The 9,137-nt window shown below is 43.6% G+C and overlaps 1 non-coding gene across 1 annotated transcript; it reads left to right on the forward strand.

Moving 5' to 3' along the window:
* The first annotated feature begins 8,243 nt into the window (after positions 1-8,243).
* LOC120259644 lies at positions 8,244-8,351 on the forward strand. The gene has a single exon (XR_005536201.1). It is a non-coding gene; the product is annotated as a small nucleolar RNA R71 (small nucleolar RNA).
* The last annotated feature ends 786 nt before the right edge of the window (positions 8,352-9,137 follow it).

Consider the following 9,137-nt stretch of genomic DNA (forward strand, 5'->3'; position numbering starts at 1 on the left):
ATAATAAATAATAATAAAAATATAATAAAAAAAATAAAAAAAATAATAATAAAATCTTGCCCTTGCTCAAACGATGTTGCAAGTCCGGCATTGGTATTAACGTCATCACCTTCCAATCTTGCTATACTGAACAAGAGAAGGACCTTGTCTTGAAGGTGAGGAGTTGTCATCCATTTGAGCAACTAAAATTCCAAAGAAAGGTTGTCAATATTCATGCTAAAAAAAAAATAATAATAAAATAAAATAAGAAAACCTTGGGCCTATTTTTGGCAAACTTGCAATCGTCGGCATTAGAGCCACCACTTTCCAATTCCTCGGTGGGAGTATCAATGTCCTTGGCAATTTCTTTGATGACTAAAAGAGAGAGAAATACATATACACATGTTGATTCATGCACAAAATATATAAAAGACATAAATAAATAAAACCTTTAGTTTGGTGTTGTTGGAAAATGTAGTTGTCAGCATCTGACGTTACCACCATCATGAGGCGTGCTTTCAATGTTAGCATTTTTGCTATCGCAAGGTACACCATCAACATGATTATTCCCGCCATCACTCTCCATTGAAGAGGGGGCATCTTTTATGAAACTTGCCGAAGGAGTTTGACTAAAAGATGAAATATGATAAGTGCTTGTGTGATAAGAATGCAAAGTGTTCTTTCCTTATGATGAGCATTACTTTTATCAGGTTTTAGTGCTAATACTTGTGCATTTCTGTTATGGACACGTCCGTATATGCGTGTAAACCACAAGGGCACGGGTGTCGAAGTAATAATCCCAGATGAGTGGGTATCATATCCACAGAGAGTAGGGAATAAAGACACTTAAGTTGTTTCTTAACTAATGTGGAAGATGAATAGTGATAAGTGTGACAAAATATGAAATAAGGAAAATAAAAACAACAAGATAGAGGGCACAAGTAAAGGAGAAGGTAAGGCAATCGATAAAGATGGGGTACCCGGATATTGATCCGCCTAGGACAATCGTTTCAAGTGCAAAAACCCTCTATTATACTTCCTAATTAATACAACAATGAGTCGGGGAAATCCTTAATTACATGATCCCAAATCTAAGGTCAACCATGCCTAACTCTATACATGTCCCGGAGGAAAGATTGAATAACCTCTCAACCTCGGACTCGCATAGAATTGCAATGAGCTCTAGGGATTCCAAGTGATAAACCCTATTCTTATGTATAGACTTAACCCTTTGGTCCAGGTGAAAGATCTCTAGCCATAATTAAGCCCTATGTGCTAAAATCACTTCAACGTTTCACTCCATTGCACTTGCAACTAAGCCCCAGCGGAAGGTCATCCCTTAGCCCATTCACTCTACTATGACCGCAAAGAAATCTTAGAACGTGGAGGTAGGATAGATCACACTAGAGGGGAAAAGGGACACTCCACTACCTCTCGACTCACACTCTCAACCCTCTTCAATCTAGCTTTGTCTAACTCTCATAGTGTGTCACTCACACACAAGAGTTACCAAGAAGAACTCTCGACCCTAGTGTCACTCTAGGGGAGTATTCATACAATCAAGTCTCCAAGATTGGAACTCACAATAAACATCAATTAATTGAAAGCATAATAAAGAGGTTCAATGAAATGAATACATCCTAGGGTTCACAAATACCCAAGTATCCACTAGGGGTTTAGCTCTCCATGGAACTAGATACAATCAATGAAATCGAATGTAAAAACAAAGCATCCATAGAAAACCCCCTCGTTAGTCGTGGTGATGGTCTTGTGGAGAGTCCTCTACTCGTCGAAAGGGTCCCTTTGTTCAGCCTAGGATACACCTCGCCGGATCGGTGCCGACGAAAGCTCTCCCACTAACCTTCTTCCAAACAGTGCGTGATGTCGGAGCCATAGAACCTCTCCAAACCCCTAGCCAATACCTATCAAAACCCTAGCCACCGCCCTCTCTCAAGTTGGGGAAAAGATGGAGAAAAGAATGCTAAAATCGGGGCTGAAATCGGCTTTTAAAGGGTTGGAATCGGGAATCCACACGCCCATGTGGGCGCCCCTGTGGATTTTTCACACGGGCGTGTGGAATTTCCACACGCTCGTGTGGATTCTCTGTTTTGCTGTTTTCTCGGCCGGCTGTAAATAGTCCTACTGCAGTATTTTTGCTACAGTGTTTTCTACAATACCCTGCTACAGTACCGTCATGAAATACTCCCGAATCCATATTTTCATCGAGGTAACGCAAACGGGCGCACATTTACGTCGTCGATTGCCTTGCTTCTTTAATAACAGACATGTTGGTAGAGATCTTGTTCTATATGCACAAGTCGGAATGCTTGAATGTGACTACCCTTGTGCCCCTCCAAATAGTTGGGCTAACTCGAGTACGAGGAGGTTGGCACACATTCTTGCATATAGAAGCCGACCTATGTCTTCGCGTTTGAACCTTAGTAAGATTTCCTCCAAATTAGTGCATTACGACCCACATTGACTTCTTTATCTCATAATCGGCCTCACAATCCTACTTCCATGAAAGTAACATAAATACACCGATATTAACATTAAAACCCGAGAAAAGTAATGCTTAACACAAGGAAAGAACACTTCGCATTCTTATCGCACAAGCACTTATCAAATTCCCCCACACTTAAGCTTTTTCTTGTCCTTAAGCAAAGATTAAAACATTATCTGCATAGATGAAGGAAACATTGGAAGTGCTTGGCCTTAGGTTCACCAAAGCATACAAAGAATGCATTCTACAAGCACTTATACATCAAACATGAGTTTCCAAAAGAGTGCATCCGACTTATGAGAGTAGCTTCATACTTCATAGGTGATAGCTCTTTCCACCCAACAAACACAAATAAACAATAAAACTATTTTGTTCCTTCTTTTCATTTTTTTTTTCAGAATTAACACAAGAAACAACTATAACTAGTCCCTTATACATCAAACATGAGTTTCCAAAAGAGTTCAAAGAGTGAGTAGTGCAACAAGTGTCAATCGGGCAAAAATTCCTAGAAATTCAAGCAAACACTAGAGCATGAAAACATTCAATTTTAAAAATTCTCCTAAACTCAAGAATACAATCAATGCAATTAAGGTGAACCGCCATTGGCTATGTGAGCATGTATATCAATCAAAACTACTATAAAAGAGATGCGTGCACTATGAAACTTTCCCCCACACTTAAGTTGTACATTGTCCCCAATGTACACATGCAAGCTCATTCATAATGTAAATCAATTAAATTCAGATGTGGGAGAAGCAATCAAAACAATACTCCCCGACTCCTAGTGTTACATTTGACGGAGCTAAGTCCTTGTGAGTGTTATTCCAACGGGTTGTGAAGCTCACACAGCCAAGTGCCGAAACACCTTGGGCGTGCCAATGACAAAGTCTCAAATTCCTATGATGACAAGACCATCTGCACGCATACATGAGGGGGTTCAGTGAAGCTCAATAAAAATAAACAACTCAAGTATTTAAAAGATGAAGCAATGAATACAACTCGAGACAGCGAAATAAAAGATAAACTCAGAAGAGGAGTCCTTTATGAGTGTACAAGTCTAAAATAAAATATGGAAGTAAAAGACGAGAAAAATAAAATCAAGTGTTGATGTCATCCTCTGGCTCTGCTGCTACTGCTGCTGGTGATGATGTACATGGTGGGTCAACTGATGCCGGAATAGGGGATGGAGGTGCCGGAGAAACCGAGGGGGCCTGATAAGTCCTTGGCCACAGGACAAATGATGAGCTGACGTCTCGCTCTAAGATCTGCTGTAATGTGTCGAAACGTGCCATGAACTCCGTATAATGTGCGACCTACGTAGCCCTAATATCGGCAATCTCTGCTCGGGCCTCTGCTACCTTTGTCTGTATCATCCACACAACACTCTCAAGCCTCTCAAAGCGATCTTGAGCTCGAGATGGTGAAAACATGCACATGGGGGGTGGGTCCTCTGTCACTGGAGGTGCCTCGGTCTCCATAGGTGCTGATTGAGGCTCGTGGCCAGGCTGGGAAGCCTCGGCATCATCACCCTCCTCCTCGGCTAGCTCTAGGGCCGGTAGAACCAGAGCATAAACTCCCGTTTGAACCCTACAGACCATGGCCATCAATCTCATCGTCTTCAGGCTCAGGGCGCAAGTATACTCATCTTCTCGGCCCCGCGAATCGCGCCCTAAGAGACTCATACCCAGAGCTAATCTCGTAATGTATGGACCCGAGAAGATCACTCCCAATCTGGCATACTGGCCTTGATGTCGAATGTACTCAGCGATGATGTGCCCTAGATGGATCGGTATGTGCTGCATCATCGAATACAAGTATAGAAACTCCTGTAGGCTCAGAACGCCAATGCTATCACCACGGCCATTTACCGACCTGCTCATGATGGCATGCAGATATCGGTACGCAGGTCGGGAAAGACACGTGTCCTTGGACACCCCCGGCTCATACTGGCCCTGACCACATAATGCTCTGTAAGCTCTCTGCGGGGTCAAGGCTCCAGGATAATATGTCGGTAACTGAGAATACTCCTCAGTGTCTGTAAATGCCTCCTCGTACAAGCCTAGCCGAACTGAAAACTGAGTGATACTCAGACTATAGTGATACCCATGTGCTCTAAACTGAACTACATCGAGGTCGTCGAATCTCACATAGGATCTGTCGAACTCGCATGACGACAGGACCTCCAGTGTAAGCTCTGTGATGGCTGGCTCTCTAATCGACAATAACTGCCTTCAACCACCCACTAAAACAAGATCCTTGACCTCATCAGCGAACTCATCCCCCTACTGTAAATCTCTCAATATACTCATATCCAAGAACCAAGTCTGTTCGAACCGAAGTCTGGACAGATGCTCAAAACAAGCTTGATGATCGGGGATAGTGAATCTCATGCTCTCATACTCGGGAGATGACTCTCATTGTCGCTTATCAGCTTGCTTCCTTGACCTGGGTGCCATAATCTATAAAATTAAAAAGAATATTGATCAAACAAGTTAATTAAGATAACTGCAGAAATCCACATGGTCGTGCTGAATTTCTGCACCCCCGTGTGGATCCACAAGGCCATGAACAAATGCACGGCTACGCCTCAAACTCCACAAATGCACCATTACAACGCTTCTCCTTTGTTCTAAATATAAATAATCATTCTAATTGAAGAAATGAAGCATTATTAACTAGTTTCATCGATGAAAATCATGAATTTGCAAAGAAAATCAAAGATAGGGCTTACCGTCAAGTTGAGATGAGAAAGCTTTGAAAACGGCCGGAAAACCAAGCAAAATCCTTCCAAATTGGCGATACAAGGTCGGGAAACAATATAGGAGTCCTCTCAGACAAATGGAGGATATGAGGATGAAGAGAAACGATAATCCTTTTAAAAGGACTCGCGCCTCTTGGCGTTCTGTACTTTCGCACGTGCATGCGGAAATCACCCACGCCCGTGCGTCTCCACAGGAAAACCTCACAGGGGCAGATGCACGCCCCTGTGCGCTCTCGGGAAAGCACTCACTACCTCTGAACGTAAATACACGGGCATGTGGGAAATATCCACGCCTGTGTATCCGATCCACAGGGGCAACCGCACGCCCCTGTGGCATCTCTGGACATCCAAGAAAATTTGCTAAGTGTTCCGCACGCCCATGCGGAGATTCCGCACAGGCGTGGACATTCACAGACCCAACTCATAGGGGAAAACGCACACTCCTGTGACTTCTCGGGATGGAGATAGCTCCTCTACTGAGATTCACACGGGCGTGCAGAAATTACCCACACCCGTGCGATTTTCACAAGGTCGCCCACAGGGTCGAGTCCACGCCCCTATGTGCTTTTGGGATAATCTTCCAATCTCTGCAGAATTCACACACCCATGCGGAAATTACCCATGGGCGTGCGAGAATCGCATGGTTGTTCATAGGGGCGAGTCCGCGTCCCTGTGCCTTCTCTTGGATGAGCTCGCAATGCAAATTCACGGGCGTGTGGAAATTCCACACACCCGTGCGTTTTCTCTGGATGCCTTAGAAAATTCTGCAAGCTCTGCAGAAAATTTCTGAATATGTTTACACACTCAGAGTTTTCCCTAATATGCAAATTTTACCAGTGAAAAACATGAGAAATAGCTCAAAGGACCCAACTTCGCCAAATCCACGTGAAAACACACGATGATAATTCAAAACGCACAATAAAATCGCAGCACAAGTATATAAAATCAAGACACCAACACTCAACACTTTATTCATGCACACACTAAACTACTAAACTACAAAAACAATAAACACTTGGGTCGCCTCCCAAGAAGCGCTTGTCTAATGTCACTTAGCTTGACATACCTTGTCTTACCTCACGGGGGCGCATAGATGAAGGTTTCCCTCTTACCCATGGCTTGGAAACATGATGAGCAAAGTCTCTTGAAGGTAGAGGGGGAATTATCAGGCTTGGGACCACCTAGTAATGGTTCATCCAACTTCTTCGGTTCACGCATGTCTCCAACAGCCTTGGAGCATTTTCGGTGGTGTCTCCTAGCTCTCTTCATCTTCCAGAGCACTTTCTTCAAGATCCCGGGGCAGATGGTACTTCTTCTGTCGAACCAAGCATCATTACTTCTTCATTATCTTTCTCTTGGTCGAATAGACCCTCATACGGGTCTGGATTGAACATTTCCTGCATGTATTCATCAACAATGTCATCAGTAGTGTCTAGAAAATATAAAGTATCATCGAAATCAAGAGAATGCCGCATGGCTTTAGCAAGGCGGTATGTGAGCTTGTCATCTCCAACTCTCAATGTTAGCTCTCCACCGTCCATGTCAATCAAGGCTTTGGAAGTCTGTAAAAACGGCCTTCCAAGTATCAAGGGTACATCCGCATCCTCATCGACGTCTAGCACCACAAAGTCTATAGGAAATATATACTTGTCCACCTTGACAAGCACATCTTCGATGATACCCCTCGGATGTCTCACCGTTCGGTCCGCCAATTGCAAAGTCATCCGAGTAGGCCTAGGCTCGCCCAAGCCTAGCTTTTGAAAGAAGGTGTATGGCATGACATTGATACTGGCCCCTGAGTCCGCCAATGCTATTCCTTCACCTAGATTGCCAATATTACACGGAATGATGAAGCTTCCCGGGTCTTTCTTCTTGTTCGGCATGTTCTTTTGCAAAACCGCCGAGCAAGATGCATCTAAAATCACTGAAGCACTCTCCTATAACTTCCTTTTGTTGGTCAACAAGTTTTTCAAGAATTTTACATACTTAGGCATTTGGGCCAATTCCTCAACAAAAGGAATATTGATGTGGAATTCTTTGAACAAACTCAGGAACTTCTTGTACTGTTCATCCCCTTGGTCATTTTTCAATCTAGAGGGATAAGGTATTCTTGGCTTGAAAGGTGGGGGTGCCACCTCCTTCTCTTTGCTTGCTCCCTCCTCGACCTCGATAACCTCAGATGCGTGTTCATTTGGCTTCTCACTCGGAAGCTTACCCTCAATCTCACGACCACTTCTCAAAGTGATCGCCTTCACATGCTCTATACGGTTGGTATCGGTGTTACTCGGCAAGCTTCTTTGTGGTCTTTCCGATAAGGACTTCATAATCTGCCCTACTTGATTTTCAAGATTATGCAAAGAGGCGGTGTGGTTGCGAAGTGTAGCCTCAAATGATTGGAACCTTGTATCAGATGATTGCACAAACCTAGTTAAGGCCTTCTCCAAATCGTTCATTCGGGTCTCTAAACCTGAAACTCGATTCTCCATGTCTGGGGCTTATTATTGGAAACCCGGTGGCCCTATGGCCTTTTGTGGACCTTGGTTGCTCCACAAGAAATTGGGATGACTCTTCCAACCCGGATTGTAGGTGTTGTTGTATGGGTTTCCTTGATTCCTCATAGCATTACCTACAAAATCGATATTCTCAACCGAAGATGCATCACCAATAGAGATCTGGCAATCAGAGGGAGCATGTCCTCCACCACACCCGGTGCAAGTAGTCACGGTCACCACTCTATTCAAAGTTAGGAGATCTAACTTCTTACTCAATGATTCCACTTGAGCCACCAATGAGATTACTGCATTTATCTCATTGAGGCTGGCCACCTTTTTCTTCTCCCTAGCATTCCATTGGTAGCTGTTTAACCCCATTTCTTCAATTAATTAACGAGCCTCACCGGGGGTCTTGTTACCTAAGTTACCTCCTGCTGTCGCATCCAAGAGTTGCCTTGTACTCGGATTCAGACCGTTGTAAAAGGTCTGAACAATCATCCACTCCGGGAATCCGTGTTGCAGGGCACTTTCTCAAGAACTCCTTGAACCTTTCCCACGTCTCAAATAGAGACTCCAATTCCAATTGTACAAAAGACAAGATCTCATTCCTAAGCTTTGCAGATTTTCCAGGAGGGAAATATTGGGCAAGAAAACCTTCTACCATCTCCTCCCATGTGGTAATCGATGCTCTAGGTAATGAGTGTAGCCACTACTTTGTTCTCCCTTTCAAGGAAAATGAGAAGGCTCTCAACTTGATGGCATTTTTCGTCATCCCATTTATCTTCAGCATATCGTACACCTCGAGAAAGTTCTCTATATGACTGTTTGGATCCTCATCCGCCAAACCATTGAACTGTGTGGATTGCTGCAACATGTGGATGAATATCGGCTTTAGCTCAAAGTTCTGAGCCGTAAACGGGGGACACATAATACTCGATTGTGTCCCCAATATTAAAGGTCTGGCATAATCGGATAATGTCCGTTGTTGCTCATTCTATTCTGCCATGTTTTCAAACTCTTCCACTCCCAAATCAGCTAGATTAGACTGTTCTTGCACAGGTTCTTTCCCTTTTCTTCTCAGTGTCCGTTCAAGCTCGGGATCTCCTTCAATCAGTATGGAGGGGTTCCCTCGGGTCATAACCAAGAGCTGCAACCTAAAAGAAAGAAAAAGAAATCAGAACGATGATAGAATAAGAAAATATCAAATAGAATGAATAAATAGCTAAGAAAACAAAGTGCAAAGTATCTCTAAACGCCTACTCCCTGGCAACTGCGCCAAAAACTTGACACGTCCGTATATGCATGTAAACCGCAAGTACACGGGTGTCGAAGTAATAATCCCAGATGAGTGGGTATCGTATCTACAGAGAGTAGGGAATAAAGACACTTACGTTGTTTCTTA

This window comes from Dioscorea cayenensis, chromosome 4 (assembly GCF_009730915.1).
Source record: "Dioscorea cayenensis subsp. rotundata cultivar TDr96_F1 chromosome 4, TDr96_F1_v2_PseudoChromosome.rev07_lg8_w22 25.fasta, whole genome shotgun sequence".
In the NCBI taxonomy this organism is placed as follows: Eukaryota; Viridiplantae; Streptophyta; class Magnoliopsida; order Dioscoreales; family Dioscoreaceae; genus Dioscorea; species Dioscorea cayenensis.